Source organism: Scyliorhinus torazame, chromosome 12 (assembly GCF_047496885.1).
Source record: "Scyliorhinus torazame isolate Kashiwa2021f chromosome 12, sScyTor2.1, whole genome shotgun sequence".
Taxonomy (NCBI): domain Eukaryota; kingdom Metazoa; phylum Chordata; class Chondrichthyes; order Carcharhiniformes; family Scyliorhinidae; genus Scyliorhinus; species Scyliorhinus torazame.
In genome coordinates this window covers 51354390-51380629 of record NC_092718.1, presented here as the reverse complement: position 1 = coordinate 51380629, position 26240 = coordinate 51354390, and the positions used below count along the sequence as shown (strand labels likewise).

Here is a 26240-nt window from a genome sequence, read left to right as displayed (position 1 = left end):
TAAGGCTGTGCCCCAAGGTCCTAGTCTCCCCTGCTAATGGAAACAACTTCCCTACATCCACCCTATCTAAGCCATTCATTATCTTGTAAGTTTCTATTAGATCTCCCCTCAACCTCCTAAACTCCAATGAATATAATCCCAGGATCCTCAGACGTTCATCGTATGTTAGGCCTACCATTCGTGGGATCATCCGTGTGAATCTCCGCTGGACCCGCTCCAGTGCCAGTATGTCCTTCCTGAGATGTGGGGCCCAAAATTGCTCACAGTATTCTAAATGGGGCCTAACTAATGCTTTATAAAGCTTCAGAAGTACATCCCTGCTTTTATATTCCAAGCCTCTTGAGATAAATGACAACATTGCATTTGCTTTCTTAATTACGGACTCAACCTGCAAATTTACCTTTAGAGAATCCTGGACTAGGACTCCCAAGTCCCGTTGCACTTCAGCATTATGAATTTTGTCACCGTTTAGAAAATAGTCCATGCCTCTATTCTTTTTTCCAAAGTGCAAGATCTCGCACTTGCCCACGTTGAATTTCATCAGCCATTTCTTGGACCACTCTCCTAAACTTTCTAAATCTTTCTGCAGCCTCCCCACCTCCTCCATACTACCTGCCCCTCCACCTATCTTTGTATCATCGGCAAACTTAGCCAGAATGCCCCCAATCCTGTCATCTAGATCGTTAATATATAAAGAGAACAGCTGTGGCCCCAACACTGAACCCTGCGGGACACCACTCGTCACCGATTGCCATTCCGAAAAATAATCTTTTATCCCAACTCTCTGCCTTCTGCCTGACAGATTCTGGATCTGTATGTCAGCTTGTATCTGTTGCACCCACAATACTCTGTTCTCAGGTGAGTGTTCACTCTTTTTTCTTCTTCTTCTTTTCAGGTCTGCTGTCTTCACTTGGACTTCTTCTGTGTATTTTACTCTCTGTTCGCTGCCACCATGTTTTGTCTTGAATTCTGAGTCCAGATAGGGTTTCTTTAGCATTTGCCAATTCACCTAAGATTGTTACCATGGATGATATTTATAAAACCCATTCTCACTTGTTTATAGATCTGTAGACATCTCAGCACTCTATGTGAGATTGTACTTCTGTTTCTCTCCAGATTTTGGTTACTTGATCATGTGACATTGCATCATAGATACATTAGTTGTTACATCAGTATCAGGTTCTCCTGATACCAGAATTTGCCGGTTTCGCGATTGACGCTCAGGAGGCTGACAAGCTGCAGCCACATATGCACACTTCATTCCCCACACACACCATCCCAGCCAACAAGATGGCAGCAAAACGCATAGCCCCACATTTCAAGGACGCAGAGCTCGAGACCCTCCTGAACTCCATCGAGGAGAGGCAGATGGCCCGGGAAGGAGACTGCCAGCTGCCGCCATAAACTGTGCCTGGGCGCAGGTGGCAGAGGCAGTCAGTGGCATGGGCAACACTGTCCGGACCAGCCACCAGAGCCGAACAAATCTGCACAACCTCCTCAGAGCAGCCAGGGTGAGTAGGCAGCAGTGTGCCCCTTGCACCAACACCCGTCCCACACACCCGTAACCTGACACCCCTCCCCCAACCTGGAGGGCGGCTGAACCCCACCCTGCACAGCATGCCGGCACCCATACCGGCCTCCATGACCGGGTGCCCTGACCACTGAGGCCACCAGCTACCCACCCCCAGCAGTATGCATCAGAATCTTTAACAATATTGTTTTATGTTCCCCCCCCCCCCCCCCCCCCCCCCCCCCCCCCGCCCCACCATGAGCCGAGCAGTGACAAACAGAGTAGCCTAGATGGCAGCCCTCTGCCTGAGACTCTGGAGACCCCAAAGCTCGAGGATGATGACACTGATTTCCCATCACAGCTATCTCCAACTCCCTCCACCATCCCTGAGACACTCACTTCAGTTGGACACGTTACTGAAGAGACTCCTGGGAGACTATCTGTTGCGCACCACACAGCCGATCCAGTGCAGCAGCATGAGGTAGGAACTCCAGAGGGGGCGGACAGTCGGATGTTGGGCCAACCTCAGGAAGTAGGTGCAGCCCAGCTGGGTTTTGGGCTTCTAGAACGGACAGTCCCATCAATTGCGGAGATGCAGTCGCAGAGCAAGGGACGACATGAGGGGTTGTCAGCAAACATCCAGCACCTGCAGGTGCAGTTGGAGGAGTCCGTAAGACCATAAGAACGTAAGACACAGGAGCAGAATTAGACCACTCGGCCCATCGAGTCTGCTCCCCCATTCAATCATTCAATCATGGCTGACACTTTTCTCATCCCCATTCTCCTGCCTTCTCCTCATAACCCCTGATTAAAAAAAACTATCTATCTCTGTCTTAAAGACACTCAGTGATTTGGCCTCTACCGCCTTCTGCGGCAATGAGTTCCACAGATTCATCACCCTCTGGCTGAAGAAATTTCTCCTCATCTCTGTTTTAACGGACCGTTCCTTTAGTCTGAGATTGTGTCCTCTGGTTTTAGTTTTTCAAACAAGTGGAAATATCCTCTCCATGTCCACTCTATCCAGGCCTTGCAGTATCCTGTAAGTTCCAATACGATCCCCCCTCATCCTTCTAAACTCCAACGAATACAGACCCAGAGTCCTCAACCGTTCCTCATACAACAAGCTCTTCATTCCAGGGATCATTCTTGTGAACCTCCTCTGGACCCTTTCCAAGGCCAGCACATCGTTCCTTAGATACGGGGCCCAAAACTGCTCATGATACTCCAAATGGGGTCTGACCAGAGCCTTAAACAGCCTCAGAAGTACATCCCTGCTCTTGTATTCTAGCCTTCTCGACATGAATGCTAATACCTCCCTAACTGCTGACTGAATCTGCACTTTAATCTTAAGAGTATTGTGAACAAGGACTCCCAAGTCCCTTTGTGTTTCTGATTCCTTAAGCATTTCCCCATTTAGAAAATAGCCTATGCCTCCATTCCTCCTTCCAAAGTGCATAACCTCACACTTTTCCACATTGTATTCCATCTGCCACTTCTTTGCCCATTCTCCTAGACTGTCCAAGTCTTTCTACAGCCTGTCTGCTTCCTCAATACTACCTGTCCCTCCATAGATCTTTGTATCATCTGCAAACTTAGCAACACTGCCTTCAGTTCCTTTGTTCAGATCATTAATGTACATTGTGAAAAGTTGTGGACCCAGCACAGACCCCTGAAGCACACCCCTAGTCACCGGCTGCCATCCTGAAAAAGACTCCTTTAGCCCCACTCTCTGCCTTCTGCCAGTCAGCTAATCCTCTATCAATGCCAGGATCTTACCCTTAACACCTTGGGCTCTTAACTTATTTAACAGTCTCCAATGCAGCACCTTGTCAAAGGCGTTCTGGAAATCTAAATAAATCATGTCCACTGGTTCTCCTTTGTCTAACTTCCTTGTTACCTCTTCAAAGAACTCTAACTGATTTGTCAGACATGACCCCCCTTTGACAAAGCCTTGCTGACTCAGTCCTATTTTATCATGCACTTCCAAGTTCTCCGCGATCTCATCTTTAATAATGGACTCTAATCACCGAAGTCAGGCTAACCGGCCTATAATTTCCCGTCTTCTGCCTCCTTCCCTTTGAAAACAGCGATGTTACATTAGCCACTTTCCATTCCTCTGGGACCCTTCCTGCCTCCACTGATTCCTGAAAGATCACCACCAATGCCTCCACAATCACCTCAGCTATCTTTTTTAGCACCCTGGGGTGTAGTCTATCTGGTCCAGGTGATTTATCCACCTTCCGACCTTTCAGTTACCCCTGAAGCTTCTCCTTAATGATGGCCACTACATTCACCTCTCTGCCCCCTGATTCTCCTGGAGCTCTGGCATCTCACTGGTGTCTTCCACCATGAAGACTGATGCAAAGTAACTATTCAGTTCCTCTGCCATTTACTTGTTTCCTATTATTTCTTCTCCAGCCACATTTTCCAGTGGTCCAATGTCTATTTTTGCCTCTCTCTTACCTTTTGTATTTTGAAAAAAACTCTTCCTATCTTCTTTTGTATTACTAGCTAGCTTGCACTCATATTTCATCTTCTCCCCTCCCCCCATTGCTATTTTAGTTGTCCTCAGCTCGCTTTTAGAGGCTTCTCAATCCTCTGGCTTCCCAAATCCAATTGCGTACAGCAGCAGGAGATGCTGCCGACCATGCATTCCATCCAGGTCAACATCGCATGCGTGGCGCTGTGGTGGAGGCATAGGGGGTGACGGTTTTGGCTCGGGATCAGCATGTCCAAGACCTGAGGCATTCAGTGCAGGCACAGGCCGAGGCCAAGATCAGGGTTACCGACACACAAGCGACCATGTCCCAGAGCCACAGCAGGCCATGGCTGGGGACGTCGGCGGCATTGCCCAGGTGCTGGCTGATGTGGCATAGATGCAGAGGGCGGTGGCCCAGTCCCAGAGGGAAATGGCGCAGTCACTGGCTAATGTGACACATACCCAGAAGGTGGTGGCACAATCACAGTGTGATGTGGTGCAGTCCCAGACGGAGATGGTCCACTGCCTGTGCTCCATGGCCATGACCATGCAGACCCTGGTCGAGACCATAGCAGGCCTCCAGGACTGGCAGCGCCAGGTGGTGGGGGAGCCTCAAGGGTGAGCTCTGCTCGCACCCCCACCCCATGGAGTAGCCCATGGGCCATCAGGCACCCCGAAGGAGGAGGATGTGATGGGGCCCATTCCGGTGACTCCTGCAGGGAGGTGCCGGAATGCCGCAGCATCTCACCCCCCCCCTCCATCCTGTCCCTGGTGCATCTGGTAGGCAGCCGGTGGAACTTATTGGCACCACGCCACCTGGGACACCTGAGATGCAGACAGGCCCTTCCAGGTCCGGTCGCCCCAGAAGACGCACGCCAACGGGGACCCAGCTCGCAGGGGTGGGAATCACAAGTCCGCCTCCACTCTTGCTGTACCATCTGGGGACGCACCTAGATGTAGCATTAGGGCCCATATGGTCAGAAAGTTAGAAGCCAGTTAAGTTGGAATGGGTACAGGGCACAGTTTAGTTATAGGGGTTAGGACACAAATCAGTATATACATTGTCACATTAAACACCTGTTACCCCTGTTACAATCTGCCTCAAAGCTTTGTCAGTTGGGTGTGAGGGGTGGACTGGTCTGGGCTGGCCAGAGAGGGGGTGTGGGTGCTGGATTGGGTGGACGTTGTGGGTGGCCTGGGCTCTCCACCCTCCCTACCCTGGCCAACCATCCCCACCACCGCCACCCAGTGGTCCGATGGGACCGTGTGATGGAATGGCCAGCTCGCATGCAGGGATCACCCAGGTAGATGGTGGAAAGTGCTACCGTGGGAAGGAGTCAGATCTCATCATATTAATGCCGAGCACCAGAGCTCATCTCAGAGCGGGTTGTCATCATCCTCCATGCATGCCTGAGCCTTATGTCTTGTCCATCTTCCTCCTCCACATCCTTCTCACCGGACAGGGCCTGGAGGTCCTCCTTTTCCAGCACATCACCCCTCTGCTGTGCGATGTTGTAGACGATGCAGCAGACCGCCACGATGCGGCAAGCCTCTCGGCATCATACTGGAGGGCCCTCCAGAACGTTCCAGGCACCTGAACTGCATCTTCAGGTGGTCGAAGCACCGCTCGATCACGGACCTGATCGCTGCATGGGCGTCGTTGTAGTGGGTCTCAGCGTCAGTTGGTGGCCTCCAGATAGGGGTCATCATCCACGACCGCAGCGGATAACCCATGTCACCCAGGAGCCAACACCCCAACTGAATAGGTGTGTTTGTGTGTGTGTGTGTGGGGGGGGGTCTCTAACATGTCAGGAATCGTCGAGTGTGCCAGGATGAAGGCGTTGTGCAAGCTGCCTGGGTATCGGGTGCAAACGTGCATGATGTGCGGCTGATGGTCACCGAGTGGAACATCTTTTGGTTGGTCTAGAGCAGCCTGTCATCTGCAAGTGTTTACAGGGGCACATGCATCCTGTCAATCAGCCCCTGGACCCGGGGCATCCCGTTGATTGCGGCGAACCCCGTTGCCCGGGCATCCTGGTAGACTCGGCCCACATTGAAATGGATGTATTGAGCTGCCTGGGCTTCAGCCCTGAGCATATAGGGCTTCAGTGACGGCAAAGATTCACTTTGCACCGAGGTCTGTGAATTCCTGGACAGATCCCCACTCGGCGCCTGGACAAACCCCGTGGTGTAGAGGTCAGGACGACCGTCACCTTGATGGCCACTGGAAGTGGGTGTCCTCCCCCATTGCCCCACGGTGCCATGTGTGCCATGATCTGGCAGATATGTCGCACAGTCTCTCTGCTCAGCCGTTGTCTTCAATGGCATGCCCAGTCTGGCAGGTCCAAGAATGACAGAAGTCGGTACTTACGAGGCCTGATGCGGTGCCTCCTTCCCACCTCGGCCTGTTGGGCGGCCGACTCTCCATCCTCTCCAGTTGCCTCCTGTTCCTCTGGGCAGGCTCCACTGCTGCAGAGTTCTCCTTGAGCAGTTTCTATTCATACAATCTCAGTGCATCCCCCAGGGCTAAGCGATTTTCATTTCATTTCATCATTCCTGGTTGGATTCCGAAGTCCATTGTTTGCATGGTGTGAATCCCCGTTCCTAACCTGGTCTAACAGCTACACAGTGGACTCAGCCTGCACTGCAACCCCTGCCCCTGCATATCATCCCCCCCCCCCCACAACCCTCCCCCACTATCTCCACACCCAATCCCGGCCGTTCCCCCTGGCACTCTGCCCTCCACACCGTACTCCTGGCCCGGTCGGTGTCCGGTACAGCGCAGGCCTCTGGCCCTGGTACCCATCCCTGCTGGCAGGTGTACTGCCCCAACCTGCCGGAGGCATGCACTGCGGCCCCCACCTGATGTTCTCCTGTAGAAGCTACTGTTGGCGTCCCCCTTGGGTGGGCCCAGTGATGCCCTGCTGGCGGATAGTGTCTGGTTTTTGGTGGCTGGTTGGTGGGGTGGAGGGGGGGGCTGAGTGAGGGGTGGTGGGGTGGGGGCACCCATACGGCCGGTGTAACTCTGTGCAACCATGGGCCATGGCAGGCGGTCAGTGGGGTGCGCAGCAAGATAGCTGCTTTGTAGGCCATGACAATGGCGGTCCGTGATGCATACCCCAGTCCCGGGGGAGGTCACCACGGCCCCATGCCCCATGCCCTGATTGCTGTCACCACTGCAGCCTCAGACCCCGCTACTCCGCTCCCCCCCAACGCCCTGGCAGTCGCCTCCCCCATCCAGCACTGCCAGCGGCAGAACCGGCAGCCCATGATCGTGCCTCTGGGAACATGTCCTACCTTCTCTCTCTCCCTCAGCAGCCAATGCGCCTGTTTCCCAATTTTTAAAACCACAAGTGAACCTCACTGTCAGTAATTCCTCCTGGCGGAGGCGGAGCATTTCAGGAGTCCCCGAGAATGTCAGTTTGGGCCCATTGACGTTATGCCAATGGCGTTTGCTATATGTGCGGAGTAGAATGCATTGACACCACTGTCAGGCACCGGAGCTTGACAATCTGTCGGGCGCCCGTGCAGGCCACGATTTACGGCTCACACCCATTCTGGCATCGCTGGACGGAGAATCCTGTCCAATGTCTCTAATTATCTACTTTCTTTCTATTATCAAATTTCCATTCGCTCAATTTCGGTAAATAATATACATGGTTGGAATGAATTACTATCTTACTTTTACAATGTCTTAATTGCACATTCTGCAGCCAAAGTGCCTGTCTTTCTTTTAAACCAGGATTTAAAAAAAACATTACTGCAGCAGTCACATACACACTAGCCCAGACTTTTAACCATTACTGCTCCAGATACACATGTCACAATATATCTCTGAAAATCGCACATTCATCACAATAAATTAAACCGAATGACCTTCTTCGATTTGCCGCACTTTTATAAAACCCCAACCAACATGTGGCTGCCAAAATGTCATTTTGTTTAATATTTGGGTACTGCACTTCAATAAGAAAGGCATACATTTAAATGGAACCATTCAAATCCCACAACAGCCAATTTGCACACATTAAACTCCCACGACCAACGATATGATAGTGACCAGGTAGTCTGCTTTGGTGGTGTTGGGTGAGGGATGATTATTGGTCAGAGCATTAAGAAGACCTCCTCTGCTCCCTCTTGGGATTGGTGCCTTGGGATCATCCATGTTCATTGGGAGGGGCAGGACAGGGCTTTGATTCAACATCTCATCCATGCTTGTCCTTTATATTGAGAGCTAGTGAACAAAAGAAAGAAACTACACTTCTTTGCAGCAAGTAAAATGCGCTTATTTTTACTCAGACAGATAGGGAGGAAAACCATTAGGCTGATGCCTAGTGTATTAAACTGGACATGTGAGCTGAAAGTAATTCGAAAACATTTTAGGGACATGTGGACCAACTTCACATTTGACAGTGCAGCTGTGCTTCTCGCTTGTATTTGTACTGGCACTTATTCAATAGTTATCCTTTAGATATGCAAAGGAGTTTAACGACTTATGCAAGCGTAATTCAATCTCATTATTGAGCACATTAGTGTGTGTTATAGCAGATTTTAACCCTTCATTATCTCTCCGCAGTCCTGTAGTATTCCTAAATGACTTAATTGAACTTATGATGTAGAATTGGCGAACAGGCAGAGCAATGCTTCCATGTGATGTGTGTTTCAGCAGCACTTAGGACTGGTCTCAGGTTTAGTGACATATGAGCAATAAAGACACTAATCTCTAATTACAGGTAAAGTACACTTAAGATGGTTTTACGCTGATGGTTGTTGAAGTCAGATTGTGGCAGCATTGGAAACCCATGAGAGCTGGGTCTCTGATCCTGCCTTAGGGATAAGAGAGTGGGAATTAGCAATGCGAGCAGGCAAACTGATGCATGGATATTGATCTGTTCTTATCTAAACTAAACAACTGGCACTATAAAAGCATGGTTAAAAGAAGTTGACCTCAAGCCATGGAGCCGGCACCACCCTGGAGAGCAAACTTATCAAAGAACAAGGTCTGCGGACACTGGAAATCTGAAGTACAGCCAGAAAATGTTGATGCATTTGCTGATGCAGATGTTGAAGGGATGTTTTCCCTTGTGAGAGAGACTAGATCTAGGGGCGGTTTAAAAATAAGCAGCTGGATTCTCTGTTCCTGAGGCTAAGTGTTGACACCGGGGCAGGATTCGTGGACTTCCATAACAGCAAAACTGGTGCCGCATCTGGACCGATTTGGTGACTGTTGAGGGGCTAGCACTGGCACCACGTGGAACACAATCAATCCCAATGAGAAATGGTGCGGGATTCACGGTTGACACCTTGGAAGCTGACATGCTGCAGCTGCAGAGACGCACTTCATTCCCCACATGCACCATCCCAGCCAATAAGATGGCACCTGTGGCGGTGGAGCACGCCCATATGGCTGATGGGCCAGCTGGGGCCAGGGGCCCCTGGGGAGGTGGCCGGAGGGGGGGGGGGGGGACCCATTCCCTATGGGCCCTAGGTTCACAGTGGACCTTCAGCAGTGTACACAGCTGCATGGCTGCCTTGCAGGCTGTGGAAATGGTGTTCCATTTGGAACACGTCCAACCCAACCCCACAGCCCACCTTCTGGCCACCTCCCCCCAATTCCCCCAGCCCTGGCTGAAGCCCCCCAGGTCAACGGCTCAACTGTCAGCAAGCTATGGCGATGTTGCCCCCTTTCCGTGCCCCCTCTCTCCCCCTCAGCAGCCAGGGCGCCTGTTTCACAATTTTTAAAAGCGCAAGTGAACCTCGCCGTCGGGAATTAGTCCCAGTGGAGGCGGAGAATTACGGAGGCCCCGTAGAATACCGGGTCCAGCCTGCTAATGATAATCCAACAACATTTACTATATGTGCGGAGTGGAATGCATTGACGCCATTGTTGAGGCAACAAAGAATTGCAATGTGGCGTGAAATTGGCGCTTGCCGTGATTCCGGCGTCGACCGATGGAGAATCCCGCCCAGCAAATCTCCCATTTAAGGCAGAGATGAATCCGAGAATAATAGAATTATAATACGCATCTCTGGACACTAAGGGGCAATGTACCATGGCTAATCTACCTACCTGTACATCTCTGGACACTAACGGACAGTGCACCATGGCCAATCTACCTAACCTGCACATCTCTGGGCGCTAAGGGACAATGTACCACGGCCAATCTACCTAACCTGCACACCTCTGGACACTAAGGGGCAATGTACCATGGCTAATCTACCTACCTGTACATCTCTGGACACTAACGGACAGTGCACCATGGCCAATCTACCTAACCTGCACATCTCTGGGCGCTAAGGGACAATGTACCACGGCCAATCTACGTAACCTGCATACCTCTGGACACTAAGGGGCAATGTACCATGGCCAATCTACCTAACCTGTACATCTCTAGATACTAATGGGCAGTGTACCATGGAGAATCTCACTGCTAGCGGGGGCACGCTGCACCAGAAAACGAGTGCGGTGGGACGGAGAATCCCTCCATGAGCTTTTTGAATGGTGGAGCAGGCTTGAGGGGCCAAATATCGTACTCCTACTCTGAATTGACATTGTATGTTCAAATCTAAAACATTTTAAATGCACAGTGAGTCAGTCAGTGGGTGAAAAGAGAAAGACGTGTTATCATCTTAGGTGTAGAAATTGTGCCAATTCTAAACCTGACACTCAGCTGGTCTTTTTTTTCTTTCAGATGGATTTTTTCTATATTTCTTGCATTTTAAACTTTTATGCACCTGTGCCCCCTGAAGAATTTGAGCTGAAAAGATGAAGACGTTCATTCTTCAATGCCGTTCAGATAATTTATTTTAGATTTGAACCTTCTAGGAATTGCATTTTAAATTGCATCAGGTACAATTGGGTACGTGATCATCATGGAATCACAGAAGTGATATGGTGCAGATGGAGGTCATTTGGCCCATCGTGTCCACACCAGCCCTTCAAACGTGCATCGTTACAGAATGCCATTCCCCTGCCTTTTCCCCATACCCCTGCACATTGTTTCTTGTCCAGTAATCGTCTAATGCCTTTCTGAATGCCTCAATTGAACCTGCCTCCACCACACTTCCAGGCTGTGCATTCCAGACCCGAACCATTCGCTGTGTGAAAAAGTTTTTTCTCACATCACATTTGCATCTTTTGAAAATCACTTGAAATCTGTGCTCGCTCATTCTCAATTCTTTTCCGAGCTGGAGCAATTTCCCCCTATCTATTCTGTCCAGTCCCTCATTTTGAACACTCTATCAAATCTTCTCTCAGCCTTCTCCTCTCGAAGGAGAACATTTCTAATCTCTCCAATCTATCCTCTAACTGAAGCTATTCTTGTGAACCTTTTCTGTACTCTCTTCAATGTGTTCACATCCTGCCTATAGTGCAGCACCCAGAACTGTACACAATATTCCAGTTGAGGTCTAACTAGTGCCTTATATAAGGTCAGCATAACCTCCTTGTACTCTGTGCCCCTAATAATAAAACGCAGAATAGGATCTGCTTTATTAACTTCTCTCTCCATCTGTCCTGCCACCTTCAATGATTTATGCAGATATATGACCTCTGCTCCTACACCCTCTTAAGAATTTTTTTACCCTTCGTTTAGATTGTCTCTCCATATTCTTCCTACCAAAATGCAACCTCACACTTCTCCACATTGAACTCCATCTGCCACCTATCTGCCCACTCCTCCAATGTGTCTATCTCCTTTTGAAGTCCTCCACCATCCTCTTCACAGTTTGCTATACTTTCAAGATTTGTGTTATCCTCAGACTTTGAAATTGTCCCCTGCTCACCAAGATATAGATCATGAAACCTTCATGCCACCAATCAGGTCATTGTGGAGTCCTATTCTACATTCCATTTTTATTTTTATGGATTTATATTAAAATAGAGACACAGTTGTTATATCACCATTTGTGGTACTATGTTGTGTTCTTTGTCTTTTCTTCCAAAATGATCTGATGCGTTGTTGACCAAAAAGCCGCCAATCGAAAGATTGAAACAAAACTAATTTATTGTAAAACTATTAATTAAATGAAGTTTGCACACTCTACTGAGCTACAGTTAATAATAAAGGGATATTGAATCTGTCTATCAGTAATCAATAATCCAAATAGTCACTAACTACACTATGGTCTACCCTCATGTTAACTCTGTCTAATCTAATCCTCTCCTCATGCCGTCACCGTGCTTTCTCCTAATCTACTCCCAGAATTCCCTCCGGGTCTGACTTAAATACAGAGAAGCAGTGGTGCCCTCTAGTATTTAACTTACGCCGAGATGTAATAACTAACCCTTCACTAACCTGTCTATATACATATCATTACAACAGCCAGCTCAGAAAGAAACCCCACTGAACCTCATGTTAGAATTGGTAATGACTGCTTTTAGAAGAGAAAGAACTTCCATATATTAGGGCCAGTTCGGGCCTCAGGACAGAAGAACTTCACACTAATAAACTGCAGCAATCCGGTTTTATGATGCAGTTGTGTACTCTTAGGAGGCAGATGAAAAGGTCAGAGACATGGGGCTGGAACACCAAATCGGTGATTTCTGCCCTCTGCTGCCTTTGAACATGGCTTCCTGCTGACTTCCCAAGATCTGAGCATTAATCTTCGATCTGTTCATACAGCACTAAAAACTGGTTAAACTGAAATAAGTGAGAGAATTGGTCAATGGCATTAGCAGAAAATGAGCTGACAGCAAATCCATGGCTCACTTTTCTTTAAACATGTCTAGTGTTCTTAGGGCTACAGATTTGCTGTGAAGTCATTGGCAGTAACCAATTTCACCCTCCAGATTTCAAACCTTTGCAGCATTTGGGTCATGATGGCCAATTGTTGTAACTTTGGTTTGTAGTTCATCATTCCATTTTCAAAGTGTTCCCTTGAAAATACATCATTTCAATGACCAGGTTAATGTGACTTTTAGTATATTAGGAAGCCTTACTAATTTTGTCATTTGTTGGATCAAAGATACATGCGTATGGAGTGAGAATGTGCCTAAGAATGGGCTAGGAGCAGCAGGAAACAATCTGGCTCACATCTGTCTGGGTGATGTCCATCATTATGTCTAACTTAAGTTAGAAACTAGCCTCCTGAAATGGTTCAAAGGACTGAATAATCCTTAAGGATCAAGTTGGAGGCGTTTTGTTTTACCAAACCTCCATTCATTGTTCAAGCGTAGCTATCCCACAGGAAGGCAGGACTGAATCAAAGGTGCTCTATTTCGTTCAGCCGAACTCCTGCGTAGAGAGGGCAACTTGTGCTTTAAGTGGTTGGCTGACTGTGATTTGTTTGCTGTTTGGTTTTCTAAAATTCAAAAGAATCAATGGCTGCCGCAGGGACTTCCTATATTTCATTTTGTTCTGAAAGCTATGCTAGCTGACACATAAAGAAAGGCTGTGATTGAAAAAAAGGCAACACGATTCCTATTACTTATGGAAAGAAGGTTTCTGATCATTTTGGCTTGTTACAGGGTGATGATAAAAAGGTTTGCTTGCATAGCATTGGAAATATAGTGTGACATATAGTGTGACAACAATAAATGTGGAGTTGAAGAAGACTACTTTGCAACAAAAACAGAAATTGCTGGACACGCCTAACAGGTCAGTGAGAAGAACAGCCATGGGTCACTCTTTTATAGTGCAACTGAGTACAATTGCATATTGTCGTCATAAGTGCAGAGGGCCCAGGAAATGCAAGTTACCAAACAATAAAAGATTTATTAAAATTAATATTGCCTCTCAATATATGCAATGGATGTGTGAAAGGGATGATGTCACTGGGACATTGTGACAGGTTATTGCTGTGTAACTGCCACTTGGCATCACTTTTGATGACACTCAACATAATTTTGCTGATGTTCTGGAGCAGACTGATGGAACGGTGATTTGTCCTGTTCATGCAGACAGGATGAACCTGAGCACTTTTGCCCATTCCAGATATATGTCAACTGGTTGTAGCTATACTGGAACAGCTTGGCTAGAGGCACAGCTAGTTCTGGAGCACAGTTCTTCAGTGCTAATTAATGGCCACTTAAGGGCCTGATCCAGCCATCATGGTATTTTACCTGGACAGGAAATGGTCTACTTTGTCTGCCCTTGGGCCCATCAGAGACACACCTCCCTCAAGGATATGTTCATAAGTAAAACTCTTCTGCCTTGTCTATTGTTGAACTTGTGCTTAGTAAAACTGACTTTTGAACAATGACCATCTGCTGTCATTTTGATTAATGGCTAATGTTTCTTTTCTTCAGTCACCATGCCCGAAGTTGTCATTGGCGACTGTGGTCTTCCATGTGTTGATCCATGGCATGGTTCTGCTTGGCAAAGTACTGCAATGATTAGCCCTTGCCTCCTGCAAGTGGCTGACCAGGAATCTCACCTGCTCTTACTGCTTGGCACAAGCATACATGAAAATGAAATGAAATGAAAATCGCTTCTTGTCACAAGTAGGCTTCAAATGAAGTTAGTGAAAAGCCTAGTCGCCACATTCCGGTGCCTGTTCGGGGAGGCTGGTATGGGAATTGAACCTTGCTGCTGGCCTGCTTTCAAAGCCGGTGATTTAGCCCTGTGCTAAACCAGCCCCTGACTGGAAGTACTTAAAAGTTTGGGCATGTTACAAATGCACCTTCCTTCGTCATCAGGTATGGGAGTGGGCCTTTAACCTGAACTTCTGACTCAGGTACGGACACCACTACTGCACCAAATAACTGCTTTCTAATGGCTAATAGATTTTACAAATGGGCAGAATTTCATAGAGCTCTTTGTTTCAGGTCTAGATTGTATAGGTTTCTGTGATCCAAGTTCCCTTCGGTAGAAAGCTGCAGGAGGAGCCCATCCATTATCCTGATGGCTGCCCCACAGTAATTTAACACTGGGAGCCTTGTTAATCACTTCAAGGCGAGACCGCTGCCCCTCTCGCAGTAGGTAGTCCAGCCTTTCAGAGCTGCCAAACAATCAAAAGGCCTGCAGCTCTATAATCCCAGCAGCGCCATTGGGAGTGATGGCCACTGCAGATACTACAGGTAGTCTTACCAGGCCAAGAAGTCCGGTCCGTGTCTGCGTTGTCTCAGCAAGGCCTACCAACTTGTCATGGCGATAAGGGGGGGGGGCTAAAGGGCGGATAACCCTTGAAGGAGGGGGAGTGTCTTCGATGGGCCCAGGGGCCGACAAAAAGCCCTTTTACAGTCCGAGTAAAATACTGGTGACAGCTGGATGTGGCTGTTAAGTGGCAATGAAATAGCTGTGAAGAACTGTGCTCCAGAACAAACTGCATCTCAAGACAAGCTACAACCAGCTGGCATTTACCCAAAATGGGTAAAATTGTCCTGTCCACATAAAGCAGGACAAATCCAACCAACCAAGTGCCATCCCATCAGTCTACCCCAGGCCATCAGTAAAATGATATAAGTTGTCGTCGACAATGATATCAAGTGGCACTTGCACAACAATAACCTGTTCTCTGACACTCAGTTTGGGTTCCATGAGGGCCACTTATCTCCTGACCTCATTACAGCCTTGGTCCAAACATAGACAAAAGAGCTAAACTCAAGAGGTGAGATGAGGTTGAATGCTTTTGATATCAAGGCAGCATTTGACAACATGTGGCATCAAGGAGCCCGAGCGAAATTGAAGTCAATGAAAATCAGGGGCAAAACTCTCCACTGGATGCAATCATGACTAGCACACAGGAAGGTAGTTATGGATGTTGGAGGTTAATCATCACAGTCCCTGTATATTGCAATAGGAGTTCCTCAGGATAGTGCCTAGGTTCAACTATTTTCAGATGCTTCATTAATGACTTTCATTCCATCATAAGATCAGGAGTGGGATTGTTCATTGATGACTGCACAATGTTCAGTGCCGTTTGTGACTCAGATACTGAAGCAATCCATTTCCAAATGCAGCAAGACCTGCATCATTCAGACTCGGGATTATAAGTGGTAAGTAACATTCACACCCCACAAATTCCAGACAATGACCATCTCCAGCAACATAGAATTTAATTATCGCCCCATGTAATTAAATGGCACTACCATCATTGAATCCCCGACTATCAACATCCTAAAGGTTGCCATTGAATAGAAAATGAGCTAGATCAGCCGTATAAATATTGTGATTACAAGTCAAAAAGCAAGATTGAGAATGACCTCTCCAGTCTCTTCAACAAACGTAAAATTCCACATCCTGTGACTGCTGAAGCCAATCGGGCACGACTGTTTGAAAACCACCCGTCCCTATCAGAAAAATAGCTTAATAGTAAGGTCAGAGGCTGGAAATTCTCAACATAGTTACTCACCTCCTGACTCCCCACAACCTGTCCACAATCTACAAGGCACAATTCAGGACTGTGATGGGGTATTCTCCACTTGCTTGGATGAGTGCAGCTCCAACAACACTCAAGAAACCTGATTGGCATCCCATCCACCACCTTAAACATTCACTCCCTCCACTAATGATGCACAGTGACACAAGTGTGTACCAGCTATAATTGCAGATACTGACCAAGACCCCTTTGACAGCACCTACCAAATTCAGGACCAAAACCACCTGGAAGGACAAGGGCAGTAGAAACATGTGAACAAAATCACCCGCAAATTTATTTCCTGGTACCATCCTGACCTAGAATTATATTGCCGTTCCTTCATTGTATTCTGGTCAAAATCTTGTAAATCTCTTCCTAACGGCACTGTGAGTCTAACTGCATCACAAAGACGACAGATGTTTAAGACGGCAGCTTGCCACCACCTTCTCAGGCAATTAGGGATGGGCAATAAATTCAGGCCTAGCCAGTGACGCCCACATCCCAATTTTTCATAACTGGGGAAGTTTAAATATTGGACCACATAGGTAAAGCTTACATCCTGTGAAAGAACAAATAAAAGACAGGGTCAAAAACTATGAATTGATTGGTGGAGGATGACCATGTTCAAGGAAGTGTTTTATACTCAATACGAATGCAAACAAATTACATTGAATGGTGATAAACATTTTCTCCCAATTTCTGATTTTTATTGAGAAGAACGTAAATTGGACACCGTGGCCAAAGCTACATCTGTACCTATAAAGGTGAATTGATACATATTTGGAAATAAATTTGATTGAAAGTTTCTTTAGTAATGTTTCTAGTCATGTGAGTTCAGCTCCTTTATTCAAATGAGCTGCCATAGCAATTCTACTTAGGACTGTTAAATTTCTAAATAAGTCGAGGATGCAAAGAGAGTTAATATGTTTTTATTAACGACACAATTTTCAATAGGGTAGTGCTGGTGACACTTGATTAGAGGTTTATTTGGTAAAGAACTGTGTACTGTAGCCATCTGGGATGGCCACATCCCGATTACAAAATGGACACTTGCAAAGACTGCAGGGAAAATTAGACAATGCTAAGAAACAAGCAGGTGTAAGCCCTGTCTGTTGATTAGAACCTTGAACGCTCAGACAGGACAGAAACTACCAAACGATTTACATACTAAAGAGCCATCTCCGGGGACAAAAGGGAAACATTTAGATACACAATGTTAGGACAGACTCCCCGGCGCCAGAAGAAGCTAAGACAAAGCAGACTGACAGTCACCAGGACACGCCCAGCGATCAGGGAACCACCCCTCTATTGGAGGAAAATCGATACCGATGATTGGGAAAGACCCAATTAGTTGAGGCCAAGTTCAAGGCCCGCCCAAAAGAGCGCAAAGCCCTTTTGGGTATAAAAGGTATCCCCCAAGGGAGTTCTGCTCTCCTTTGGCTTTGGCTCTCAGCGAAGAGAGAGACCAGCCTAGCAGCTACAGCAGACCAAGTAAGTTCCAAGTCAACGCATGCTACGAGATAGACGCTCCTAGTTGCTACCCTGTAAACAGCTCAACCCAGCAGCCTCAGAACCAAGCAACGGCCATTGTTCCTCTGACTGAATGGGTGCCCGAAGCTAAGTATAGGCCTTAGTAATAGTGGTAGTTTAGTTTTGTAGAGTTTATACATGAGTAGATTTGACGGTGTGTAAATAAATGAGCATTGCTTTTGAACTTACTAACTGGTGTATCGAGTCATTGATTAGTATTCGGTTCTGAACCTTGTGGCAGTGTCGAAAGATACCTGGCGACTCTTGAGCAAACGTGATTAAATAGAGCCAAATTAAGAACCAACCAAAAGTTAGCAACAGTACCACAATCAATTAACAACAAGGAAGGAGAGATATCAGTTGCGACATTGTCCTACACCGAGGATGTTACTGGTGGTGGAATGATAAGGAGTTGTCGGAATCTGAAGCACTTTTCACACTGAAGTCAAATGGACTGGTGCCAAGACTTTCCAAATAGGTTTAGGGAACAAATGCTCCAATCAACCCTGCAACAATGATATAGGATTCGCAAGAGAGAATATAAAAGCAAGTGTTATTGACAGCCAGAGGCTGGAAAACGAAGTTAACAGAGTGGGTTAATAATTCTGTAAATCTAAGGAAGTATTATATTTTCTGGAAACTGCAAGCAGATGTTGATAAGCAAGTTAATAACATTGTGGGACACAGTCCATTGAAGCAAGTGAAGGACTGAGAGACATAGGAAGATCGAGAGGAAATCAAATCTTTGAGCAGCACTGTTGAATCTATAGGGGGCAAAATGTTAATTTTTGGTGGTAGTGTAAGATGACCAATATTGGGCTAGTTGCTGGTTACACATCTCTTTTGTTCAATTTAAGTCAATAATCCATTGAAGTTAGTTTCCATAAAACTCTAGGGCCCAGATTTTCACCTTGAGAAAGAGCCTCTCCATTTTTTTGAACATCCCAGAAATGGCAGAAATTCCACACCCCTCCCCCACAAAACTAGCATTTCCCATCTTCAGAGGAGTGGGTTTAGGGCAGGATTGGAGATGGCCATGGTTTGCACATGCATGATTCATGGAGGAAGTTGCCATTTATATCACCAGCTGCCTCCACTGAAGTCGGATTTTGGTAGGCCAGGAATGTTGAATCCGGAGTGTGAGGATTAGGCTAGGTTAGAGGAGGTCTGAACTTGGTGGATTTAATTGGATAGCCAGGGTACCTCTTTGGATATGTAAGGTGTCTTTTGGGTAAGGTCCCAGGACACCTTTGCGAGAGGTAAGAAATCCTTGGGGATTGTTGAAAGTGAACGTGACTATGCATGTTTTGCCCACAAACCCATTGCAACTATCAAATTGTCAAAGAACTGTCCAGCTGCAAAAGAATAGTTCAGCTTTCATAGAACTGTTGGGCAGGCAAGGAACTGTCAAAGAACTGTCCAGCTTTCATTTAACTGTCAAAGGTCTGCCAAAGCTGTCAAAGTGGTCAACGAACTGTCAAAGGATACTTGGTGCATTGGATGATGTGTGGGGGGGAATGGGTTAGCATGAGCTGCCATGAAATTGCACAGGGCGTATGAAAGGCCACATGGGGTAGGTAGCGGGGCATGAGCTAGCATGGATGGCCATAGGGAGTGTGTAGGTGCGTGAGGGGTGCTGAGGGTTGGGGGTTGGAGAGCAGTTTAAAAAAATGTATTTTAACACAGTGCCTGAGCACATAGGGAGGTCTTCCACTCAGACCACCTCTTCACCCAGCAGGCAGCCTCTACATTCATTCCGGGGGCAGTGGGCCCGACCCCACCACCCCACACCCCTGACCCCAAAATAAAAATCCAACCGGCAGGTGGCCATTATTACAGGTTTGGTTTCCAGAGCCGGGTGCTTTCCCATATTTTCTTGTCACTGCGCACCCGGTCCAGGAGTGAAAATCTGAGCCGAGGACTGCGTGGATCCCTGAGCCCAGAGAGCCTGTTTCTATTTGTGCTTCTATTTCTTATTTACCGGTTTCTGAAACGTGTGAGTCTGTAAAGGACCATTCTTAGTGTTGTTGCCCATTGCTGCATAAATCAAAGATTGCTTGACAGTGGGTGTTTGAAATACGTGCACATTAATGGGGAAATGGAATTGGACTTTGCTGAGGTAATTCTCTGTGTCTGCACTAACAGTGGGGGGCTCTGCATTTTCACATCGATAAGCCAGGCAACTTCTTTGACATGATGGGCGGATTTTTATCTCCCAGTGGAGGTGGAAATCGGGTCGCGAGACCTGACATTGTCAACGTTTAGACTACAAAAATAAATTTCCTCCGCCTACCCATTTCAGTGCTATTTTCATCTTGCCTTTTTGCTGGTTTGGAAGGTGTTGGGTACAAGACACACATGCTCCTCTTCTGAGGTCGGGGTCAGCATTGTGAGGATTATAAAAATGTTAATTTTGTTCCCCATGCTATTTTCATGATTCGGGTTTTGGAAGCCCTGAAGAAAAGACAGTTTTGAGAGTTTGTGACTACTGGGAGAAGCCTGCTGAGGAGTCTGGAATATTCTGATCAGTAAACATTTGAGTATTTTTATAACTTCAAATGTCACTGTTTTTAGTGCAATTATTGCTCATACGGCTCTGTCCTGCAAAGCATTGTCTAAGTGTTAATATGCATTACAATGCTTATCACAATGGGTAAAGTACCATACGCATTCAGAATTGTGCTGAAAAACTCTCCTGGCGTGTTTCGGACTGAGGCTTAAATCTCTGGATATCTTTTACGTAAAAGAAAATGCTATGCTATTGAATGTTAGGAAAAAATCTTACCACATGCTCAATTCCATTGATTGACTGGAAATCTGTTTTGAAATGGAAAATACACCATCTGTTCTTTTGGCTTCGGGACTTCTGGAGCTGAAAAATTAATGTTTTGATAGTTGTGGTCACAATGAATGTTTGGCTGAGTTCCAAAAACCTTTGAGCTCCCAGCTCCTTTGACACAGTTAATCGCAGGAGTGGTTGACAGTTTTAAAAGGTTCTAATAACATAAGCAAAGAATATATAGTTCTATGTTTACACAACTTAATAACTTCATAAGAGATTAAGCCTTTTTACTATGGGGCCACAGTTTCTTTTTGTACTTTAAATAACAGAGTTTTGAATGAGAGTTTTATTGGATAGTTACAGGTTTATTATTTTTCGCCTGCACTCATTACTATTACTTCACACCTGAGAACTGTATATACTGGATACTAGGTGAATGGAAGACACGTGGGGGCATTGTGGGGCATGGGGTGATACAGGACCACAAGGGCGAGGGCGAATGGGACAGGGTGGGTGATGAGTAAAGTTGAGGAGGCATAAGTACGATGTTTAGAGCTGGGTTGCTGTGCCTGAGAACCGAGGCAGGCTTTCTAACCAACCCACGTCTGCACCCAAACTCCTCTTTCACTCCTCCCACAATCCTTCCGTAATTGTATTCGAGCTCACAAACAGCACATGGAACCTGTTCCTTGCTTGAAAAAGTGGAAATTCCAGGTAAAACCAGTCATGAGTCAGGTGTATGCTTCAAAAGCCATGATTGGGCCCGACTCACATTTCACGAGCAAGGGAGGAATATCCGGCCCAAGGTTTCAAGCCGAATCCGAAAAGCTTTTCAATGGCGAGAAGGTGATAGGCAGAGCACATGACCTCTCATGGTAGGTGCTGTCAATGAGTGACATGTCCCACAGCTGTCACGGACATTACCTCAGCAGATTTGGCTCCTGAGATTCCATTCTACACACCTACACAATCCACAGAGACAGATGTCTAAATAACCCCAACTATAGATGCTTTGATGCATTAATGCGTAATGGATGGAGAACAATGATTGCTTTCGGTTCACAGTCTGGCTTCGATCAGGGTAAGGGATTCTTTGCAGCAAATCATTTGTTACCACTCAGATTTGCTGAGAAACAGGCATTCTCACTGCCTCTGGGAGTCGAGAAGTAAAGTGCACCTGAAATGATAAGTTTAAAATCCACCAGTGTTTTTCATGAGATATGTCATGCAGTAATCCATAGAGATGAACCAGATGTAGCAGGCTTAATTGAAACATGGCTTCATAAAGAACAGGTTTGGCAGTGAAATATTACAGGATATTACACATTTGGGAAGGATAGAGAAATAAGAAGGTTTAGAGATAACATAACGACAGGAGAGACAAAGGACACAACTAACATTAAGAAAGAACTGAATCCATATAGATTAAGATTAATGATAATAAGGAATTGCCCATGTTAAGATGGTTATACTATAACCACTTAATAGTAACAGCAAAGTTGTCTGATAGGGGTCTTTAATTATGACTGGGTTTGACAGGGTAGATGTAGGGACAATAGTTTCATTTGTGGAAACCAGGAGCCATAAACATATGATAGGCACTGATAAATACAGCTAAGAATTGAGGAGAAACCTCTTTATTAGCAGAGTGGTGAGATTGTGGAATTGGCTACTATATGGATTGATTGAGGAGATTAGCATAGGACATTTAAGGGGAGGCGGGTAAGTACAGGAGGGATAAGTACAGGAAGGCGAAAGGGGGAAAAGGTATGCTGCTAGGGGTGGATTAAAGAGAGTGATAGGAGGCTTATGTGAAGCATGAATACCAACATAGACCTGTTGGGCTGAATGGCCTGTTTATGTGTTGTAGAATTCCAATTAATTCAATGTAAGACCACGAACCCTAATTATGGATGCAAAAACACATGAACAATTCTATAATAATAATAATCTTTATTAGTGTCACAAGTAGGCTTACATTAACATTGCAATGAAGTTACTCTGAAAATCCCCTAGTCGCCACACTCCGGCGCCTTTTCGAGTACACTGAGGGGGAATTCAGAATGTCCAAAACACCTAACAGCACATCTTTCGGAACTTGTGGGAGGAAATTGGAGCACCCGGAGGAAACCCACGCAGACACAGGGAGAACGTGCAGACTCTGCACAGACAGTGACCCAAGCCCGGAATTGAACATGGGACCCTGGCGCTGTGAAGCAACAGTACTAACCACTGTGCTACCATGCCACCCTTCTGTTCTCTCCTATCTTAACAAAAGCAACAACCCATTTATTTTAAATAGAAGAGTTTAAGATCTGCAATACTGTAATTTTACATTACAATTCTCAGCCATTATGACTTGAAGCTAAGGTCAGTTATTAAGCTATCTGATAATACACATCAATATTGCACATTCGCTTGGCCGGTGCTGTCCAATAGAAATTGCTCACACCTCACAAATGTGGCTATGGGACACATTTCTAGTTATATGCACTATTTGTGGAAATGTCCTTGCATACATTTATATAACAGCTAGGAATACATCCCGTGTATATATTTGCTTAGCAAGCATTACCTTCATTCAGGATGTAGAGCAGTCACAAAGATGAGAGAGGCTGTTGCACAGTATTACCATTTCACCAAAGGAACAGCTGAGGTACACGTGGGGATTGAGATCCCAGCCTGAAGAGTGACATCCTTATTATTTTATTTACTAATTAGAAAAACAGTTATCCACATTGGAATTCCTAATTAGTCACATGTGGTTGATGACTAATATATTGGAGAACAGTGGACTGGCGAGTTACAGTCAAATGCACATTGATTAAAATTGTCATTCTTGAGCTAACATTCAGAGTGGATGATTGTGGAAACAATTTCTGGGAGCCAATGAAATATAAATTATTTCGAGAAATTGCAATCATTTTTGTTAATTTTTGCACTGACAATCTTTGCCTTCCCATTTATAAGTCAGCCTTATGTTATCGGCATTAGGTACACATGTCCTCTAAACAGTTGAAAGTATTTATGAAACTACAACTCGGAGGGGATTTTGGATTTAATGGGTTGAGTTTTCTGCTCCCCAGCTGTAAAAGTAACTGTGGATTGTTTGTTTGTAAGAGAAACCGCTTGCCTTTCATTCCCATTCAGCCCAAAGGGAATGAAAATTGTTCAGTTTTTCTCATGCTGTGGTGAAAATGCAACTGCAATTTAATAGCCTGACAACAAGTAAAATATTTACCCCGGCCGGTGTTGGTTGAGGGTTGGCATTTGGCTGTTTAGTTAAGGTATGCCATGATGTAAGGGCTGATTGGGAACTCCTGTGATCCCAAAAGCACTGCTGCGCTCCAGGCAATGGCTGTGTTATGACCCCCTTGTAGGTCACCGGGTGTGCGCCATTTGGTTCCCTGTGACCTCCTGGGATACAAAACAGGGGTGTGCATTCCTGCTTAAGAAGTGGAGCCTCTCAGTATATGAACTCTGTCCTGAATGCAGGTCAGGGAAGGAGGCCCTTTGTGGAGTGGAGAGATTGTGAATAAACCTGTGTTCTTTTTACATCCAACTGTGCGTTCCTGTGTGCTCACTCTGTTGGTTCCTACACTGGCAATGAGGTTGAAGTGGAGCTACCACCGGCATTATGCATTGTGTACCCTGACCACTTCGTCTAGGCCGCAGGAGACCTTTTTTCAACCGACTGAGATGGTAACCGACTGATAAACCACAGGGGCTGGTTTAGCACAGTGAGCTAAACAGCTGGCTTGTAAAGTAGAACAAGGCCAGCAGCATGGGTTCAATTCCCGTACCAGCCTCCCCGAACAGGTGCTGGAATGTGGCGACTAGGGGCTTTTCACAGTAACATCATTTGAAGTCTACTTGTGACAATAAGCGATTTTAATTTTTTTAATTTTTCATGGTCCACATTGGGATTGGGAAGTTGGAGCCGTTTGACTATGCCTCAATCGAATTTATGCTGACTTTCCTTCTTTTATACCCCCTTCACTGACTGTTTGGAATTGGGATTAAATGGAACTTGGTGTTCTTAAAGTGGCGAAAACTTATTTTATGTTTTCAATGTTCACTATATATTTTTAATATTGTTGTGACTACAGATTTCTGATATCTAATTTCTTTATATTTAATTCAGCCCAAAGAAAATATGGAGCAGATATTTGTTCATTTCTAAAGACTTACTGTTTCAAAAATTGCTTTCAATTCTGTATGGAATGGTAGAAGGTCAAGAGGTCTTGTGGTCCAAAGGGTAGAGAGGCCTCTGAGCCAGGAGCTCTGGGTTCAAGTCCCGCTTCAGGACTTGAATGGCAAGGAAAGTGCATTCATGATATGGCCAAGCAAGTTGGTGATCAGTTTATATATCTGTCCAGTACACCTGATGGCAGATGGTAAAAACAGGAGAGAGTTTGCTGGTCAGGCAGACTGTAGACTGCAATGGCAAACGACTGCAGTATTTTGCCAAGTGTGATTGTGGACCTTTCCAGGGAAATCACTGGTCTATAACACCCTTTTAGGGTAAGGGACCTGGAGGGACCTGGAGGGGGAGGAGGGATGGTTTAATGTGCTCGAAGATGAAGTGAAGGATATCAGAGATCGGTAGGCCTCAGACCAGTTCCGCAGAATCTAGTGCACTTACCTGTCAGTCTCTATAGATAACTGGCGAAGCTCCCTTGTGGTTAGTACGTTACCAATTGCTGAACTTTGTCACTGCAGTTAACACATTGGTACATTCCAACATTGGACTGGCAGTTCCTTCTATTGTAATGGTTTGGTGCCTTTGAATCAAGTTGATTTGTAAAGCCCTCGGAACGTGTGATATCCTTTTCCGTCATAAACGGGGCTTCTCCCTGTGTCTGCGTGGGCCTCACCCTCTCAACCCAAAGATGTGCAGAGTAGGTGGATTGGCCATGCTAAATTGCCCTCAATTGGAAAAAAATAATTGGGTACTCTAAATTTATTGATAAAAAAGTAAATCAGAGCTTCAATGTATGTTTTTCTTTTACTCAGCAGATCGGTCAGCGTTCAAGGAGAGAGAAACAGGGTTAGCATTCCCGTTTAATGATATTTCATCAGAACTGGGAAAAGCTCGAAGTGCAATAGGTTTTTTAAAAAAATGAATGAGAGAAAGCTTGCAGAAGATTGCGGAGGCCAAATCACTGAATGTCTTCAAAACAGAGATAGATATGTTTTTGATCAATAAGGGGATCAGAGGTTATGGGAGAAGTGGAGAATGGGGAAGAGAAAAATATCAGCCAAGATTGAATGGCGGAGCAGACTAGATGATGTCATGTGAGAGTACCTTTAAGACATGGGTGTTTAAGACATGTACCTTTAAGAAATGGGTGTTTATTAGTGACCGCTCGGGACACGCCCTGCCATCAAGGCCTTTATTGCCTTTATTGCCCTTTATTGGCCAAAATCGAAGGCAATAATCGAAGTCTGCTGAATTATTGGGTCCAAAGCTAAGGACCGCCCAAAAGAGCGCGAAACCCCTGAAGGATAAAAAGAGACACTGCTATGTGTTCAGTCTCTTTTGGTCCCGGCGCACTGGCACTCTCTTGGATCCGCCCTATGCCAACCCAAGTGCAGCATAACGACCAGACAGACAAGTTCAAGACCAACGATCGCTA

The 26240-nt window shown here is 46.0% G+C and overlaps 1 long non-coding RNA gene across 2 annotated transcripts in view; it reads right to left on the bottom strand.

The window, feature by feature from the left end:
- Nucleotides 1-25263, bottom strand: part of LOC140386397 (uncharacterized) — a 187620-nt gene extending 162357 nt beyond the window's left edge. For both annotated transcript variants that reach the window (XR_011933603.1, XR_011933605.1), the window contains exons 1-3: nucleotides 25247-25263; nucleotides 23177-23283; nucleotides 20605-20691 (exon numbers count right to left, since the gene is read on the bottom strand). This is a non-coding gene — a long non-coding RNA (uncharacterized lncRNA). The remainder of the gene's footprint in view (nucleotides 1-20604; nucleotides 20692-23176; nucleotides 23284-25246) is intronic.
- Between the last annotated feature and the right edge of the window lie 977 nt (nucleotides 25264-26240).